Source organism: Toxotes jaculatrix, chromosome 22 (genome assembly GCF_017976425.1).
Source record: "Toxotes jaculatrix isolate fToxJac2 chromosome 22, fToxJac2.pri, whole genome shotgun sequence".
In the NCBI taxonomy this organism is placed as follows: domain Eukaryota; kingdom Metazoa; phylum Chordata; class Actinopteri; family Toxotidae; genus Toxotes; species Toxotes jaculatrix.
Genome location: NC_054415.1, coordinates 13002906 through 13023408, shown reverse-complemented (window position 1 = coordinate 13023408; position 20503 = coordinate 13002906). Strand labels below are relative to the sequence as shown.

At 43.2% G+C, this 20503-nt stretch overlaps 1 protein-coding gene across 2 annotated transcripts in view; it reads right to left on the bottom strand.

Moving 5' to 3' along the window:
* The window catches only part of plxnc1 (plexin C1), a 103906-nt gene that overhangs the window by 20353 nt on the left and 63050 nt on the right, over positions 1–20503 (bottom strand). The gene's annotated exons all lie outside the window — the stretch shown is intronic.

The window sequence follows — 20503 nt, the reverse complement described above, 5'->3', positions numbered from 1 at the left end:
CTGCCTATTCAAACCACAAAACAGCAGAGATGACAGCAGGTGGCGCCTGGCTGACATCTAGTGTTCGCTTTGAGAAGCTCTTTCTTTTGCCTGTTGATGAACTGGAGTTCACAGACCATGCGGTATAACAGTGTCAAAGCCGATCAACATTTCTCCATAACAGAATATTAAAATATGTCAGTCTGAAGTCCGTTCATATTTTTATTTTTCAAAATTATTAAACATGAATCAAAATATACCCGAACAGACCGGTATACTACCGGTTCAGAGTTGTTCTTTAATACTAACTCATATTAATGAGACTTATAACACTAAAATGAGCTCCTTTGGAGTGTGCAGGCCTCTTCTAAAGAGTTTTTATGACTCTGTGGTAGCCTCCGCTGTACATTATGCCGTGGTCTGCTGGGGAGCGGGCAGCACAGACAGAGACAGGAAGAGACTGAACAAGCTGGTCAGGAGGACCAACTCTGTCTTAGGCTGCCTAATGATCACTGTGGAGGAGGTGGGTGAGAGGAGGATGTTAGCTAAGCTGGCATCCATTATGGACAACACCTCTCACCCCCTGCACCAGACTGTGGAAGCACTGAGCAGTTCCCTCAGTGGCAGACTTAGACATCCACAATGTAGGAAGGAGCTGTCCTTCATTCCCTCTGCTGTCAGACTGTACAACTCAACTGCTCAGTTGTACTCTGGTCTGGTCTAACATTTCATTTGTCCACATTGGACTGTGCATATATATGTATGTTTTTTTCTCTCTCTCCAACAGGATCCTACTCTTCACCCCTCCATCATCATGTAAATTTGTATATTGCCAGTTTTTACTAGTTTTTACTGTTTTAGTATTTTGTGTACTGTTTTTCTGTAACTTTACTTTCTTTTTTCTTTAGATTGTAAATACTGTTTTGCACATTGTTCCTTATACTTCATCATATGCACACTTCTGCACCTTATCCTTTTCTTTTCTCCTGTTTTTGCTTGTGAGCTGACTAACAAGTGAATTTCCCCACTGTGGGATCAATAAAGTGCTATCTTATCTTATCTTATCTTATCTTATCTTATCTTATCTTATCTTATCTTATCTTATGTCAGTTAAATTCTGTTGGGCAGGTTCACTTTCTGTGTCTGTGGCTTGTTGGCCCTTCTTGTCACCTATGTTTGATGTCTATTAATGAGCTTTTATTTGTTTAGAGCTCTTTATTATGTGTGTACAAGTCCAAATTAACTCTGTCGTGTTTCCTCTTTTGATATTTCTTAACTGTTTTGCATAAACATTTCCCAATGAGGACTGTTGAATGGATTTGACAGTTTTACTCTGCATGAACTGAAACAATAAGACGTCTCATGAACCTTAAACACTAATAAAAGTGAAATCAATGTGATGGGAAGGCCACAGGTGACACACACCTTGGAAAGAAATTCATTGTGGCCCGTTTGAAGTAGGGAACTTTTGGTAAACTTCATATTGTAACATGGTTATAATGATCATGTTGGAAGACAGTTGACAGCAGATTCACTGGTTGACTTTGTTTGCTTTTGAACACACCTTATATGACATATATAGTTTGCATTATCCAGATTCAGACTGACCCATTGCACTATTGATATTTGTGGCAAAAAAAGTAGTTCTGTTGTTGTTCTGTAGTGCCTGAGAGCAGAGGAAAACCAAAGTCAGATTCCTTGTGTGTCTGCATACATTTGGCCAATAGAACTGATTCTGATTGAAGTCTATAATGCATAAAGCCATGGAGTCAGACTGAAAGTAAACCCCTGGCAATCTGTGATCATTTCAAACACCTGTTCTGTGTTGGACCCCAGTCCTCTGACACCCGAGGCTCCGACACATGCGCGGTAGCTCATGAAGCAGTTGTATCGAACCACTGTGCCGAGGTGTGGTTTGGTCACGTGAGTAGTGACGTTCGAAGCAGTTGAGTGCTTCGAATCGCCTGATTGGTTCGGTTTGTTATGTGAATCACGGCGGGATCGAGTGTGTTCAGGGATAATATATCTATATAGTGGCGGTCATTTGAATTTTTCTTTGCCGAGTAGGTTGGTTTGTTGCGGTTGTTAGGTGTTAGTAGTAGCAGTGTTGATAACGTATTTTTGGAGAATCAGTGTAGATAGAGCAATAGATTTATAAAATGAATAATAAAATAATTATAAAATTATCAAATTAGATAGATAGATAGATAGATAGATAGATAGATAGATAGATAGATAGATAGATAGAGAGTTATATAGATAGGTTTATAGATATATAGTCCTATGGGTTTTTTCCAAGGCTGGGGAAATAGTCTGTAAAAGAAGAAACCGTTTGAGCCCAAAAACTGTAGAAAAACTGTTATTTCTTAATAAAAACGCATAAACAGTTACACAAGCACACCCACTGCCCTGTTCTTTGAGCAAACTGCCCTGTTTCAAGCACACCCTCTTTACCCACTTACACATAAACCTCTCTACCAACGATGCCCATAACATACCATGATACAATCTGTATTTGCACCAGTACCATGTGAAAATTACATTTTGTATTTGTTGAGCACATCTCATGAATGTACCAGAACTATTTCAATGTTTTACAACACAATATATAAATGAAGATTATGTAGGGTTACAATAAGCCATGCCAAATAACAATCATGGTCTTCTATTATTATTATAATTATAATTATTATTATTATTATTATTATTATTATTATTATTATTATTATTATTATTATTATTATGAATAATCCCGTCAGAGCTGCGTGTTATTTCGCTCATGAATTAGACATTTGGAATGAGATCACATTTGCCATCTGGGGACTGAACATCCAGTATTCAACATCTTTTAAGCTATGGACTATTTAGACTTGTTTTAGGATAGCTCACGATTCATAACACAAAATATCAGGCCAAGTATATCGCTGTTTCCTACAACAATCAGACGTGTCAAATAATATAGCCTATGTATTTAATATATATATTTAATATTTGTATTTTATTGTGTCAGCTTGAAACCATACAAACATGTAGTGTAGTCGAACAAGAATGTGCATGGAGAATCAAATCCCAATCAATGAACCAATAAATGACACATCTTGATTGCACTTCATTTTATTGACCACTAGATGTCCTAGTCGAGCACTATGTCATTGAAGCCTCGGGTAATGAACTATTTTTTTGAATCAGGTGTCGAAGCTTCAACAAAGCCTCGATCAGCCATCACGAGACGTTACTGCTGCTTTATGAGGGCAGTCACCGCAGGCCCCTCCTACCACTTCAGCCAATAGTCCCGTCCAATCAGAGTCCAGTTTGATCCGCGCCAAAAAATCAGTCGCACCTGTTGCCCATGCGCTGATCAAACCCATGTGACCGGGGAGGAGAGCGCTCAGCCAATAGCAGGGCAGAATTTTATGTCTGCGGCTTATAAGGCGTAGGTGTGGCGGTGGCTCGAGTTCGCCGTGGAATACTGGATTATTCAGTCATGTTGTTTTTTGTCCAAGCTCTTTTTCTGGTTAGTGGAGTGAACTGAACTCGTTACCTGTAAACAGATGAATCCTGTGTGTTCATGTTTAACTGGTTATTTGTTATTGTACTTTCCTGGCGAACAGTAAAAGCTGTGGCTGAGAGCAGAGAGACGATTCAGGCCTAGTGGAGCTGGAACTTCGGCGTGAGCCAGAGACAGGCGGTTCACCTGTCCGGAGCAATCGAGAGGGAAAATGGCGGATGTGGAGGCCAGGTAAGGCCCGCGCAGAACGCTTAAAATGCAAAGCTTGAGTTGATTTGTGACCAGAGGCTAACATGGTTGATTATGTGCCGGATTTCCGCACGATGGACGAAAGGATCCAGCGAAGCAGCCGGGACCATTTGGGAGAAAGCACCGCGCTTGGCTTCGCTCATCGGCTCTACACTCATGCGCTCGTGTGTGTGGGATTTGAGTGTTGAAGTGCAGGCTTGTGTCTTTAGCTCGGTTGAGATGGGCTTTGTAACCAGTATACCCACTTCGGAGTTTAGGACTGGCCAAGTGTTGGCTTAGTTGTGGATGGATTCAGTGTGTGGAAGGCAGTCGGGCCTGCTAGGTTTGGAGCGCGCCTTTTCTTTAGCTGGGCCGTTGCGGCAGTGTTGTCTGTAGGTGGAAGCATATATGCAGTTGTGATCCAGACACAATTGTGTAAATGTGGAAGCCTATGGGCAGATAGTGGTAGTATTGGGCATAATTGTGGGTAACTGTTGGTGTGGATGGCCCTGGGTTGGGTGTAGGGTGTGTGTTCAACAGTGTGGATGAGGCCATGGCTAGTGTGGGGCATAGCTAGGCCCTCAGCTGCACCTTGAAGTGTTGCTGAATGTTGAAAATTACAGGTTTAATATCCAGTGTGTGTCTGTATGTGCGCCTGTGCCTTCTCTGCAGGAAGGATGAGCTGCTCTAGAGGATCATCAGAGGGTAAGAGAAAGCACATAAATCAACTTTGCTCAGTGTTTTTACACTTAAACATGTATCTGTGGGTTTAGCAGGTAGCTGCATCTGGCAGAGTGGGGCTCCAGCTTGGATGAGGCTGTGGCCAGTGTGGAGCTCAGGTAGCCCTGTTGCAAAATGTTAAAAAAAAAAAAAAAAGGTAAGGGCCCTGCTGCAGCTCAAGTCAAGCAAAATATTACAAGTTCAAGGACTGACTTGATGAGTATCCAAAACCAATGTGTTTGTGTTTTTCATCAGGAGAGAGGAGCTGAGTGAGACCAGGTGAGCAAGAACCACATTGTAGTCTTTCTACACTTATGCATGCATTAATTTTAGTGTGAGTGAGAAAGAGAGACATAGTTGTAGGTGTATGTGGGGTGGAGCCAGTGAAGGTGCTGCTGGTGAGGAGAGAGCGCCATCCTGTGGGAGTGAGGGACACACTGTGGCTGTTGTGTGTTGTCAGAGCACTTTGTGGTAAGCGGATTTAAAAAAATCAAGGGCTGTTTCAAACGTGGTTTGTGTGCTGATGCTTCCAGTTTGTGTTTCTCTTGCAGGATGGCAGAGCTTATTTGGAGAGCCATGAGAGACCAGGTGAGATGTTGCCTGTTGGTTAACATTGTTTAGTGTTTATACACATGCATGCATTAATTTCTGTGTTTGTGTTTATGTAGTTGTAATACTTTGAGTTGTAGGCAACAGTAAATTTTTAGACAAATAATATGTAGATCAAACAGTGTAGACTGTGCTGTGTGGATGCCAGATTCTCAGGCTGTAAACTGAGTTCTTAGCTGTACCACTTTGACTTTAGATGTGAATTAAATAAGTAGATGTGTGTGTAATAGTTGGCTTTATATGTCTGTCTTGTTTAGTATGAGCACATGTATGTTAGTTTGGCACTGTGACTTTTAGACTATGGTGTGTGGACGTTTAAACCCAGATGTGATAGAGTGACAGACAGTTCAGTGCTTTTACACATACCCATTAATGTCTCTCTATCCAGGTGTATGTGGCAGAGTGGGGCTCCAACTTGGATGAGGCCATATCCAGGGTGGAGCTCAGGTACGCCCCCTGCTGTATGTGGAAGTGTAGCAGAATGTTTAAAATAGGCTTGATTATTTGTACCTGTATCTGATGTACAGTGTGTTCGCCTGTGCAGATGGAGGGACTGATCCAGAGGACCATGAGAAACAAGGTGAGAGCAAGCCTATTGGTCAGTGTTTCTCCAGATATACATGCATTAATTTCTGTGTGTGTGTGTGTGTGTGTGTGTGTGTTGGAAGTGCATGCTTGTCTTCAACTCAGTTTAGATGGGCTTTGTTCTGTATCCAGGTGCATTGGAGTTTGAGTCTGGCTGAGTATGGTCAAGCCTTAGTTGTGGATGGATTCAGTGTGTGTGAAAAGCACTGGGGTCGGTGTAGGTTTACAGTGTTTGTGCTTGTGTCAGTGTTTTCTGTAGCATATATGCACTTATGATTTGGACACAACTGTGCATGCAGTATTGTTCAAAATAATAGCAGTACAATGCGACTAACCAGAATAATCCAGGTTTTTAGTATATTTTTTATTGCTACATGGCAAACAAGTTACCAGTAGGTGCAGTAGATTCTCACAAAACAAACAAGACCCAGCATTCATGATATGCATGCTCTTAAGGCTGTGCAATTGGGCAATTATTTGAAAGGGGCGTGTTCAAAAAATTAGCAGTGTCTGCCGTTGACCGTACAAACTCAAAACTCTTTTGTACAAACGTTTTTGTTTCTAGGATTTAGCAATCCTGTGAATCACTAAACTAATATTTAGTTGCATGACCACAGTTTTCTATAACTGCTTCACATCTGTGTGGCATGGAGTCAACCAACTTGTGGCACCTTTCAGCTGTTATTCCACTCCATGATTCTTTAACAACACTCCACAATTCATTTACATTTCTTGCTTTTGCTTCAGAAACAGGGATGGAACCACTGTCTCGCAACGCTTTGGCTTCAAAAGATGGATACTGCGTCGAGCATAACATCACTTGTTGTGCAGGATGGAGGAGCTGATCAAGAGGACCATGAGAAGATGCATGTTAGTCAGTATTGCTCAATGTTTCTGCATTGAAGGATTCAGTTGTATCTTGCTGGTTGTTTGTTTTTTTGTTTTTTTATTCCTTTGTGTTCAGCAGGTGCCTGCATCTGGCTGAGTGGGGCTCCAGCTTAGATGAGGCTTTTGCTGCAGGTGGGCGGAGCTGATCCAGAGGACCCTTTGAGACCAGGTGCATGAATGCCACATTGTGCAGTGTTTTTACCAGTATGCATGCATTTGTCTTTAATGCACTTTACATAGGGCTTAGATTAGTTCTGGGGGAGGTGGGGGGGGGCACTGGGGTTTAACTAGGTTTAGAGTGTGTGTTTGCTATTTCCAGGCTGTTGCACCATTATGCAGTTGTGATCCAGACACAACTGTATATGTGTGGAAGCCCATCAGCAGGTAGTGTTGAAAGCGCAGGCTGTATTGTGTAGTTAAGTGTTGTCAGGCTTAGTTGTGGGTATTTGTCACTATATGGATGGCACTGGGGTCAGTGTGGGTTTAGTGTGTGTGAGACATACCGTAGTTGGTGCTTGATGGAGAATAAAACTTATGCGTGCGTTAATGTCTCCTCCTTTCTTTCTGGGTGCGGCTGCTTCTGGCTGAGTGGCCATCCAACTTTGAGGCTATGGGCAATGTGGAGCTCAGGTAAGGCCCCTGCTGCAGCTGGAAGTCAAGCAAAAATATTACAAGTTCAAGGACTGACTTGATGAGTATCCAAAACCAATGTGTTTGTGTTTTTCAGCAGGAGGGAGGAGCTGAGTGAGAGGACCAGGTGAGCAAGAGATGGATTCAGTGTGTGTGAAAAGCACTGGGGTCGCTGTAGATTCACAGTGTTTGTGTTTGTGCTTGTGTCAGTGTTTTCTGTAGCATATATGCACTTATGATTTGGACACAACTGTGCATGCAGTATTGTTCAAAATAATAGCAGTACAATGTGACTAACCAGAATAATCCAGGTTTTTAGTATATTTTTTTTTTATTGCTACATGGCAAACAAGTTACCAGTAGGTGCAGTAGATTCTCAGAAAACAAACAAGACCCAGCATTCATGATATGCATGCTCTTAAGGCTGTGCAATTGGGCAATTATTTGAAAGGGGCGTGTTCAAAAAATTAGCAGTGTCTGCCGTTGACTGTACAAACTCAAAACTATTTTGTACAAACGTTTTTGTTTCTAGGATTTAGCAATCCTGTGAATCACTAAACTAATATTTAGTTGCATGACCACAGTTTTCTATAACTGCTTCATATCTGTGTGGCATGGAGTCAACCAACTTGTGGCACCTTTCAGCTGTTATTCCACTCCATGATTCTTTAACAACACTCCACAATTCATTTACATTTCTTGCTTTTGCTTCAGAAACAGGGATGGAACCACTGTCTCGCAACGCTTTGGCTTCAAAAGATGGACACTGCGTCGAGCATAACATCACTAGTTGTGCAGGATGGAGGAGCTGATCAAGAGGACCATGAGAAGATGCATGTTAGTCAGTATTGCTCAATGTTTCTGCATTGAAGGATTCAGTTGTATCTTGCTGGTTGTTTGTTTTTTTGTTTTTTTATTCCTTTGTGTTCAGCAGGTGCCTGCATCTGGCTGAGTGGGGCTCCAGCTTAGATGAGGCTTTTGCTGCAGGTGGGCGGAGCTGATCCAGAGGACCCTTTGAGACCAGGTGCATGAAGGCCACATTGTGCAGTGTTTTTACCAGTATGCATGCATTTGTCTTTAATGCACTTTACATGGGGCTTAGATTAGTTCTGGGGGAGGGGGGGGGGGGGGGGGGGGGGCACTGGGGTTTAACTAGGTTTAGAGTGTGTGTTTGCTATTTCCAGGCTGTTGCACCATTATGCAGTTGTGATCCAGACACAACTGTATATGTGTGGAAGCCCATCAGCAGGTAGTGTTGAAAGCGCAGGCTGTATTGTGTAGTTTAGTGTTGTTAGGCTTAGTTGTGGGTATTTGTCAATATATGGATGGCACTGGGGTCAGTGTGGGTTTAGTGTGTGTGAGACATACCGTAGTTGGTGCTTGATGGAGAATAAAACTTATGCGTGCGTTAATGTCTCCTCCTTTCTTTCTGGGTGCGGCTGCTTCTGGCTGAGTGACCATCCAACTTTGAGGCTATGGGCAATGTGGAGCTCAGGTAAGGCCCCTGCTGCAGCTGGAAGTCAAGCAAAAATATTACAAGTTCAAGGACTGACTTGATGAGTATCCAAAACCAATGTGTTTGTGTTTTTCAGCAGGAGGGAGGAGCTGAGTGAGAGGACCAGGTGAGCAAGAGATGGATTCAGTGTGTGTGAAAAGCACTGGGGTCGCTGTAGATTCACAGTGTTTGTGTTTGTGCTTGTGTCAGTGTTTTCTGTAGCATATATGCACTTATGATTTGGACACAACTGTGCATGCAGTATTGTTCAAAATAATAGCAGTACAATGTGACTATCCAGAATAATCCAGGTGTTTAGTATATATTTTTTTTTATTGCTACATGGCAAACAAGTTACCAGTAGGTGCAGTAGATTCTCAGAAAACAAACAAGACCCAGCATTCATGATATGCATGCTCTTAAGGCTGTGCAATTGGGCAATTATTTGAAAGGGGCGTGTTCAAAAAATTAGCAGTGTCTGCCGTTGACTGTACAAACTCAAAACTATTTTGTACAAACGTTTTTGTTTCTAGGATTTAGCAATCCTGTGAATCACTAAACTAATATTTAGTTGCATGACCACAGTTTTCTATAACTGCTTCATATCTGTGTGGCATGGAGTCAACCAACTTGTGGCACCTTTCAGCTGTTATTCCACTCCATGATTCTTTAACAACATTCCACAATTCATTTACATTTCTTGCTTTTGCTTCAGAAACAGGGATGGAACCACTGTCTCGCAACGCTTTGGCTTCAAAAGATGGACACTGCGTCGAGCATAACATCACTAGTTGTGCAGGATGGAGGAGCTGATCAAGAGGACCATGAGAAGATGCATGTTAGTCAATATTGCTCAATGTTTCTGCATTGAAGGATTCAGTTGTATCTTGCTGGTTGTTTTTTTGTTTTTTTATTCCTTTGTGTTCAGCAGGTGCCTGCATCTGGCTGAGTGGGGCTCCAGCTTAGATGAGGCTTTTGCTGCAGGTGGGCGGAGCTGATGCATGAAGGCCACATTGTGCAGTGTTTTTACCAGTATGCATGCATTTGTCTTTAATGCACTTTACATAGGGCTTAGATTAGTTCTGGGGGAGGTGGGGGAGGTGGGGGGGGGGGGGGGCACTGGGGTTTAACTAGGTTTAGAGTGTGTGTTTGCTATTTCCAGGCTGTTGCACCATTATGCAGTTGTGATCCAGACACAACTGTATATGTGTGGAAGCCCATCAGCAGGTAGTGTTGAAAGCGCAGGCTGTATTGTGTAGTTTAGTGTTGTCAGGCTTAGTTGTGGGTATTTGTCACTATATGGATGGCACTGGGGTTAGTGTGGGTTTAGTGTGTGTGAGACATACCGTAGTTGGTGCTTGATGGAGAATAAAACTTATGCATGCATTAATGTCTCCTCCTTTCTTTCTGGGTGCGGCTGCTTCTGGCTGAGTGGCCATCCAACTTTGAGGCTATGGGCAATGTGGAGCTCAGGTAAGGCCCCTGCTGCAGCTGGTAGTCAAGCAAAATATTACAAGTTCAAGGACTGACTTGATGAGTATCCAAAACCAATGTGTTTGTGTTTTTCAGCAGGAGGGAGGAGCTGAGTGAGAGGACCAGGTGAGCAAGAGATGGATTCAGTGTGTGTGAAAAGCACTGGGGTCGCTGTAGGTTCACAGTGTTTGTGTTTGTGCTTGTGTCAGTGTTTTGTGTAGCATATATGCACTTATGATTTGGACACAACTGTGCATGCAGTATTGTTCAAAATAATAGCAGTACAATGCGACTAACCAGAATAATCCAGGTTTTTAGTATATTTTTTTATTGCTACATGGCAAACAAGTTACCAGTAGGTGCAGTAGATTCTCACAAAACAAACAAGACCCAGCATTCATGATATGCATGCTCTTAAGGCTGTGCAATTGGGCAATTATTTGAAAGGGGCGTGTTCAAAAAATTAGCAGTGTCTGCCGTTGACTATACAAACTCAAAACTCTTTTGTACAAACGTTTTTGTTTCTAGGATTTAGCAATCCTGTGAATCACTAAACTAATATTTAGTTGCATGACCACAGTTTTCTATAACTGCTTCATATCTGTGTGGCATGGAGTCAACCAACTTGTGGCACCTTTCAGCTGTTATTCCACTCCATGATTCTTTAACAACATTCCACAATTCATTTACATTTCTTGCTTTTGCTTCAGAAACAGGGATGGAACCACTGTCTCGCAACGCTTTGGCTTCAAAAGATGGACACTGCGTCGAGCATAACATCACTAGTTGTGCAGGATGGAGGAGCTGATCAAGAGGACCATGAGAAGATGCATGTTAGTCAATATTGCTCAATGTTTCTGCATTGAAGGATTCAGTTGTATCTTGCTGGTTGTTTTTTTGTTTTTTTATTCCTTTGTGTTCAGCAGGTGCCTGCATCTGGCTGAGTGGGGCTCCAGCTTAGATGAGGCTTTTGCTGCAGGTGGGCGGAGCTGATGCATGAAGGCCACATTGTGCAGTGTTTTTACCAGTATGCATGCATTTGTCTTTAATGCACTTTACATAGGGCTTAGATTAGTTCTGGGGGAGGTGGGGGAGGTGGGGGGGGGGGGGGGGGGGGGGGGCACTGGGGTTTAACTAGGTTTAGAGTGTGTGTTTGCTATTTCCAGGCTGTTGCACCATTATGCACTTGTGATCCAGACACAACTGTATATGTGTGGAAGCCCATCAGCAGGTAGTGTTGAAAGCGCAGGCTGTATTGTGTAGTTTAGTGTTGTCAGGCTTAGTTGTGGGTATTTGTCACTATATGGATGGCACTGGGGTTAGTGTGGGTTTAGTGTGTGTGAGACATACCGTAGTTGGTGCTTGATGGAGAATAAAACTTATGCATGCATTAATGTCTCCTCCTTTCTTTCTGGGTGCGGCTGCTTCTGGCTGAGTGGCCATCCAACTTTGAGGCTATGGGCAATGTGGAGCTCAGGTAAGGCCCCTGCTGCAGCTGGTAGTCAAGCAAAATATTACAAGTTCAAGGACTGACTTGATGAGTATCCAAAACCAATGTGTTTGTGTTTTTCAGCAGGAGGGAGGAGCTGAGTGAGAGGACCAGGTGAGCAAGAGATGGATTCAGTGTGTGTGAAAAGCACTGGGGTCGCTGTAGGTTCACAGTGTTTGTGTTTGTGCTTGTGTCAGTGTTTTGTGTAGCATATATGCACTTATGATTTGGACACAACTGTGCATGCAGTATTGTTCAAAATAATAGCAGTACAATGCGACTAACCAGAATAATCCAGGTTTTTAGTATATTTTTTTATTGCTACATGGCAAACAAGTTACCAGTAGGTGCAGTAGATTCTCACAAAACAAACAAGACCCAGCATTCATGATATGCATGCTCTTAAGGCTGTGCAATTGGGCAATTATTTGAAAGGGGCGTGTTCAAAAAATTAGCAGTGTCTGCCGTTGACTATACAAACTCAAAACTCTTTTGTACAAACGTTTTTGTTTCTAGGATTTAGCAATCCTGTGAATCACTAAACTAATATTTAGTTGCATGACCACAGTTTTCTATAACTGCTTCACATCTGTGTGGCATGGAGTCAACCAACTTGTGGCACCTTTCAGCTGTTATTCCACTCCATGATTCTTTAACAACATTCCACAATTCATTTACATTTCTTGCTTTTGCTTCAGAAACAGGGATGGAACCACTGTCTCGCAACGCTTTGGCTTCAAAAGATGGACACTGCGTCGAGCATAACATCACTAGTTGTGCAGGATGGAGGAGCTGATCAAGAGGACCATGAGAAGATGCATGTTAGTCAGTATTGCTCAATGTTTCTGCATTGAAGGATTCAGTTGTATCTTGCTGGTTGTTTTTTTGTTTTTTTATTCCTTTGTGTTCAGCAGGTGCCTGCATCTGGCTGAGTGGGGCTCCAGCTTAGATGAGGCTTTTGCTGCAGGTGGGCGGAGCTGATGCATGAAGGCCACATTGTGCAGTGTTTTTACCAGTATGCATGCATTTGTCTTTAATGCACTTTACATAGGGCTTAGATTAGTTCTGGGGGAGGTGGGGGAGGTGGGGGGGGGGGGGGGGGGGGGGGGGGCACTGGGGTTTAACTAGGTTTAGAGTGTGTGTTTGCTATTTCCAGGCTGTTGCACCATTATGCAGTTGTGATCCAGACACAACTGTATATGTGTGGAAGCCCATCAGCGGGTAGTGTTGAAAGCGCAGGCTGTATTGTGTAGTTTAGTGTTGTCAGGCTTAGTTGTGGGTATTTGTCACTATATGGATGGCACTGGGGTTAGTGTGGGTTTAGTGTGTGTGAGACATACCGTAGTTGGTGCTTGATGGAGAATAAAATTTATGCATGCATTAATGTCTCCTCCTTTCTTTCTGGGTGCGGCTGCTTCTGGCTGAGTGGCCATCCAACTTTGAGGCTATGGGCAATGTGGAGCTCAGGTAAGGCCCCTGCTGCAGCTGGTAGTCAAGCAAAATATTACAAGTTCAAGGACTGACTTGATGAGTATCCAAAACCAATGTGTTTGTGTTTTTCAGCAGGAGGGAGGAGCTGAGTGAGAGGACCATGAGAAGATGCATGTTAGTCAGTATTGCTCAATGTTTCTGCATTGAAGGATTCAGTTGTATCTTGCTGGTTGTTTGTTTTTTTGTTTTTTTATTCCTTTGTGTTCAGCAGGTGCCTGCATCTGGCTGAGTGGGGCTCCAGCTTAGATGAGGCTTTTGCTGCAGGTGGGCGGAGCTGATCCAGAGGACCCTTTGAGACCAGGTGCATGAAGGCCACATTGTGCAGTGTTTTTACCAGTATGCATGCATTTGTCTTTAATGCACTTTACATAGGGCTTAGATTAGTTCTGGGGGAGGTGGGGGGGGGGGGGGGGGCACTGGGGTTTAACTAGGTTTAGAGTGTGTGTTTGCTATTTCCAGGCTGTTGCACCATTATGCACTTGTGATCCAGACACAACTGTATATGTGTGGAAGCCCATCAGCAGGTAGTGTTGGAAGCGCAGGCTGTATTGTGTAGTTTAGTGTTGTCAGGCTTAGTTGTGGGTATTTGTCAATATATGGATGGCACTGGGGTCAGTGTGGGTTTAGTGTGTGTGAGACATACCGTAGTTGGTGCTTGATGGAGAATAAAACTTATGCGTGCGTTAATGTCTCCTCCTTTCTTTCTGGGTGCGGCTGCTTCTTGCTGAGTGGCCATCCAACTTTGAGGCCATGGGCAATGTGGAGCTCAGGTAAGGCCCCTGCTGCAGCTGGAAGTCAAGCAAAACATTACAAGTTCAAGGACTGACTTGATGAGTATCCAAAACCAATGTGTTTGTTTTTTCAGCAGGAGGGAGGAGCTGAGTGAGAGGACCATTTGAGACCAGGTGAACAAGAGATGGATTCAGTGTGTGTGAAAAGCATTGGGGCGGTGTAGGTTTACAGTGTTTGTGCTTGTGTCAGTGTTTTCTGTAGCATATATGCAGTTATGATCTGGACACAACTGTGTATACAGTATTGTGCAAAAATAATAGCAGTATAATCCGACTAACCAGAATAATCCAGGTTTTTAGTATATTTTTTTATTGCTACATGGCAAACAAGTTACCAGTAGGTGCAGTAGATTCTCACAAAACAAACAAGACCCAGCATTCATGATATGCATGCTCTTAAGGCTGTGCAATTGGGCAATTATTTGAAAGGGGCGTGTTCAAAAAATTAGCAGTGTCTGCCGTTGACTGTACAAACTCAAAACTCTTTTGTACAAACGTTTTTGTTTCTAGGATTTAGCAATCCTGTGAATCACTAAACTAATATTTAGTTGCATGACCACAGTTTTCTATAACTGCTTCATATCTGTGTGGCATGGAGTCAACCAACTTGTGGCACCTTTCAGCTGTTATTCCACTCCATGATTCTTTAACAACACTCCACAATTCATTTACATTTCTTGCTTTTGCTTCAGAAACAGGGATGGAACCACTGTCTCGCAACGCTTTGGCTTCAAAAGATGGATACTGCGTCGAGCATAACATCACTTGTTGTGCAGGATGGAGGAGCTGATCAAGAGGACCATGAGAAGATGCATGTTAGTCTGTATTGCTCAATGTTTCTGCATTGAAGGATTCAGTTGTATCTTGCTGGTTGTTTTTTTGTTTTTTGTTCCTTTGTGTTCAGCAGGTGCCTGCATCTGGCTGAGTGGGGCTCTAGCTTAGATGAGGCTTTTGCTGCAGGTGGGCGGAGCTGATCCAGAGGACCCTTTGAGACCAGGTGCATGAAGGCCACATTGTGCAGTGTTTTTACCAGTATGCATGCATTTATCTTTAATGCACTTTACATAGGCCTTAGATTAGTTCTGGGGGAGGTGGGGGGGGGGGGGGGGGGGGGCACTGGGGTTTAACTAGGTTTAGAGTGTGTGTTTGCTATTTCCAGGCTGTTGCACCATTATGCAGTTGTGATCCAGACACAACTGTATATGTGTGGAAGCCCATCAGCAGGTAGTGTTGGAAGCGCAGGCTGTATTGTGTAGTTTAGTGTTGTCAGGCTTAGTTGTGGGTATTTGTCAATATATGGATGGCACTGGGGTCAGTGTGGGTTTAGTGTGTGTGAGACATACCGTAGTTGGTGCTTGATGGAGAATAAAACTTATGCGTGCGTTAATGTCTCCTCCTTTCTTTCTGGGTTCGGCTGCTTCTTGCTGAGTGGCCATCCAACTTTGAGGCCATGGGCAATGTGGAGCTCAGGTAAGGCCCCTGCTGCAGCAGGAAGTCAAGCAAAAATATTACAAGTTCAAGGACTGACTTGATGAGTATCAAAAACCAATGTGTTTGTGTTTTTCAGCAGGAGAGAGGAGCTGAGTGAGAGGACCATTTGAGACCAGGTGAGCAAGAGATGGATTCAGTGTGTGTGAAAAGCACTGGGGCGGTGTAGGTTTACAGTGTTTGTGCTTGTGTCAGTGTTTTCTGTAGCATATATGCAGTTATGATCTGGACACAACTGTGTATACAGTATTGTGCAAAAATAATAGCAGTACAATGCGACTAACCAGAATAATCCAGGTTTTTAGTATATTTTTTATTGCTACATGGCAAACAAGTTACCAGTAGGTACAGTAGATTCTCACAAAACAAACAAGACCCAGCATTCATGATATGCATGCTCTTAAGGCTGTGCAATTGGGCAATTATTTGAAAGGGGCGTGTTCAAAAAAATAGCAGTGTCTGCCGTTGACTGTACAAACTCAAAACTATTTTGTACAAATGTTTTTGTTTCTAGGATTTAGCAATCCTGTGAATCACTAAACTAATATTTAGTTGCATGACCACAGTTTTCTATAACTGCTTCATATCTGTGTGGCATGGAGTCAACCAACTTGTGGCACCTTTCAGCTGTTATTCCACTCCATGATTCTTTAACAACATTCCACAATTCATTTACATTTCTTGCTTTTGCTTCAGAAACAGGGATGGAACCACTGTCTCGCCACGCTTTGGCTTCAAAAGATGGACACTGCGTCGAGCATAACATCACTAGTTGTGCAGGATGGAGGAGCTGATCAAGAGGACCATGAGAAGATGCATGTTAGTCTCTTTTGCTCAATATTTCTGCATTAAAGGATTCAGTTGTATCTTGCTGGTTGTTTGTTTTTTTGTTTTTTTATTTTTTTATTCCTTTGTGTTCAGCAGGTGCCTGCATCTGGCTGAGTGGGGCTCCAGCTTAGATGAGGCTTTTGCTGCAGGTGGGCCAAGCTGATCCAGAGGACCCTTTGAGACCAGGTGCATGAAGGCCACATTGTGCAGTGTTTTTACCAGTATGCATGCATTTATCTTTAATGCACTTTACATAGGCCTTAGATTAGTTCTGGGGGAGGTGGGGGGGGCACTGGGGTTTAACTAGGTTTAGAGTGTGTGTTTGCTATTTCCAGGCTGTTGCACCATTATGCAGTTGTGATCCAGACACAACTGTATATGTGTGGAAGCCCATCAGCAGGTAGTGTTGGAAGCGCAGGCTGTATTGTGTAGTTTAGTGTTGTTAGGCTTAGTTGTGGGTATTTGTCACTATATGGATGGCACTGGGGTCAGTGTGGGTTTAGTGTGTGTGAGACATACCGTAGTTGGTGCTTGATGGAGAATAAAACTTATGCATGCACTAATGTCTCCTCCTTTCTTTCTGGGTGCGGCTGCTTCTGGCTGAGTGGCCATCCAACTTTGAGGCCATGGGCAATGTGGAGCTCAGGTAAGGCCCCTGCTGCAGCTGGAAGTCAAGCAAAACATTACAAGTTCAAGGACTGACTTGATGAGTATCCAAAACCAATGTGTTTGTTTTTTCAGCAGGAGGGAGGAGCTGAGTGAGAGGACCATTTGAGACCAGGTGAGCAAGAGATGGATTCAGTGTGTGTGAAAAGCACTGGGGTGGGTGTAGGTTCACAGTGTTTGTGCTTGTGTCAGTGTTTTCTGTAGCATATATGCAGTTATGATCTGGACACAACTGTGTATACAGTATTGTGCAAAAATAATAGCAGTACAATGCGACTAACCAGAATAATCCAGGTTTTTAGTATATTTTTTTTTATTGCTACATGGCAAACAAGTTACCAGTAGGTGCAGTAGATTCTCACAAAACAAACAAGACCCAGCATTCATGATATGCATGCTCTTAAGGCTGTGCAATTGGGCAATTATTTGAAAGGGGCGTGTTCAAAAAAATAGCAGTGTCTGCCGTTGACTGTACAAACTCAAAACTATTTTGTACAAATGTTTTTGTTTCTAGGATTTAGCAATCCTGTGAATCACTAAACTAATATTTAGTTGCATGACCACAGTTTTCTATAACTGCTTCATATCTGTGTGGCATGGAGTCAACCAACTTGTGGCACCTTTCAGCTGTTATTCCACTCCATGATTCTTTAACAACATTCCACAATTCATTTACATTTCTTGCTTTTGCTTCAGAAACAGGATGGAACCACTGTCTCGCAACGCTTTGGCTTCAAAAGATGGACACTGCGTCGAGCATAACATCACTAGTTGTGCAGGATGGAGGAGCTGATCAAGAGGACCATGAGAAGATGCATGTTAGTCTGTATTGCTCAATATTTCTGCATTGAAGGATTCAGTTGTATCTTGCTGGTTGTTTGTTTTTTTGTTTTTTGTTCCTTTGTGTTCAGCAGGTGCCTGCATCTGGCTGAGTGGGGCTCCAGCTTAGATGAGGCTTTTGAGGCTTTTGCTGCAGGTGGGCGGAGCTGATCCAGAGGACCCTTTGAGACCAGGTGCATGAAGGCCACATTGTGCAGTGTTTTTACCAGTATGCATGCATTTATCTTTAATGCACTTTACATAGGCCTTAGATTAGTTCTGGGGGAGGTGGGGGGGGCACTGGGGTTTAACTAGGTTTAGAGTGTGTGTTTGCTATTTCCAGGCTGTTGCACCATTATGCAGTTGTGATCCAGACACAACTGTATATGTGTGGAAGCCCATCAGCAGGTAGTGTTGGAAGCGCAGGCTGTATTGTGTAGTTTAGTGTTGTCAGGCTTAGTTGTGGGTATTTGTCAATGTATGGATGGCACTGGGGTCAGTGTGGGTTTAGTGTGTGTGAGACATACCGTAGTTGGTGCTTGATGGAGAATAAAACTTATGCGTGCGTTAATGTCTCCTCCTTTCTTTCTGGGTGCGGCTGCTTCTGGCTGAGTGGCCATCCAACTTTGAGGCTATGGGCAATGTGGAGCTCAGGTAAGGCCCCTGCTGCAGCTGGAAGTCAAGCAAAACATTACAAGTTCAAGGACTGACTTGATGAGTATCCAAAACCAATGTGTTTGTTTTTTCAGCAGGAGGGAGGAGCTGAGTGAGAGGACCATTTGAGACCAGGTGAGCAAGAGATGGATTCAGTGTGTGTGAAAAGCATTGGGGCGGTGTAGGTTTACAGTGTTTGTGCTTGTGTCAGTGTTTTCTGTAGCATATATGCAGTTATGATCTGGACACAACTGTGTATACAGTATTGTGCAAAAATAATAGCAGTACAATGTGACTAACCAGAATAATCCAGGTTTTTAGTATATTTTTTATTGCTACATGGCAAACAAGTTACCAGTAGGTGCAGTAGATTCTCACAAAACAAACAAGACCCAGCATTCATGATATGCATGCTCTTAAGGCTGTGCAATTGGGCAATTATTTGAAAGGGGCGTGTTCAAAAAAATAGCAGTGTCTGCCTGACTGTACAAACTCAAAACTATTTTGTACAAACGTTTTTGTTTCTAGGATTTAGCAATCCTGTGAATCACTAAACTAATATTTAGTTGCATGACCACAGTTTTCTATAACTGCTTCATATCTGTGTGGCATGGAGTCAACCAACTTGTGGCACCTTTCAGCTGTTATTCCACTCCATGATTCTTTAACAACATTCCACAATTCATTTACATTTCTTGCTTTTGCTTCAGAAACAGGGATGGAACCACTGTCTCGCAACGCTTTGGCTTCAAAAGATGGACACTGCGTCGAGCATAACATCACTAGTTGTGCAGGATGGAGGAGCTGATCAAGAGGACCATGAGAAGATGCATGTTAGTCTGTATTGCTCAATATTTCTGCATTGAAGGATTCAGTTGTATCTTGCTGGTTGTTTGTTTTTTTGTTCCTTTGTGTTCAGCAGGTGCCTGCATCTGGCTGAGTGGGGCTCCAGCTTAGATGAGGCTTTTGAGGCTTTTGAGGCTTTTGTTGCAGGTTGGTGGAGCTGATCCAGAGGACCCTTTGAGACCAGGTGCATGAAGGCCACATTGTGCAGTGTTTTTACCAGTATGCATGCATTTGTCTTTAATGCACTTTACATGGGGCTTAGATTAGTTCTGGGGGAGGTGGGAGGGGGGCACTGGGGTTTAACTAGGTTTAGAGTGTGTGTTTGCTATTTCCAGGCTGTTGCACAAGTGTTGTTATGTGGAAGCACATTATGCAGTTGTGATCTGGACACAACTGTATATGTGTGGAAGCCCATCAGCAGGTAGTGTTGGAAGCGCAGGCTGTATTGTGTAGTTAAGTGTTGTCGGGCTTAGTTGTGGGTATTTGTCAATATATGGATGGCACTGGGGTCAGTGTGGGTTTAGTGTGTGTGAGACATACCGTATTTGGTGCTTGATGGAGAATAAAACTTATGCATACATTAATGTCTCCTCCTTTCTTTCTGGGTGCGGCTGCTTCTGGCTGAGTGGCCATCCAACTTTGATGCTATGGGCAATGTGGAGCTCAGGTAAGGCCCTGCTGCAGCAGGAAGTCAAGCAAAAATATTACAAGTTCAAGGACTGACTTGATGAGTATCCAAAACCAATGTGTTTGTTTTTTCAGCAGGAGAGAGGAGCTGAGTGAGAGGACCATTTGAGACCAGGTGAGCAAGAGCCACATTGTAGTCTTTCTACACTTATGCATGCACTAATTTTTGTGTGTGTGTGTTGTAGGTGTATGTGGAGTGGAGCCAGTGAAGGTGCTGCTGGTAAGGATAGAGCGCCATCCTGTGGGAGTGAGGAACACACCGCGGCTGTTGTGTGTTGTCAGAGCTCTTTGTGGTAAGTGGATTTAAAAAAAAAAAAAATCAAGGGTCATTTCAAAGGTGGTTTGTGTGCTGATGCTTCCAGTTTGTGTTTCTCTTGCAGGATGGCAGAGCTTATTTGGAGAGCCACGAGAGACCAGTTGAGACATTGCTTGTTGGTTAACATTATTTAGTGTTTCTCTACATATGCATGTATTCATTTCTGTGTGTGTGTGTGTGTGTCTGAGTGTGCGAGCTTTGGAAGTGCAGGCTTGTCTTCAACTCAGTTTAGATGTGGTTTTATTCTGTATCCAGGTGCATTGTAGTTTGGGTCTGGCTGAGTATTGTCAAGGCTTAGTTGTGGATGGATTCA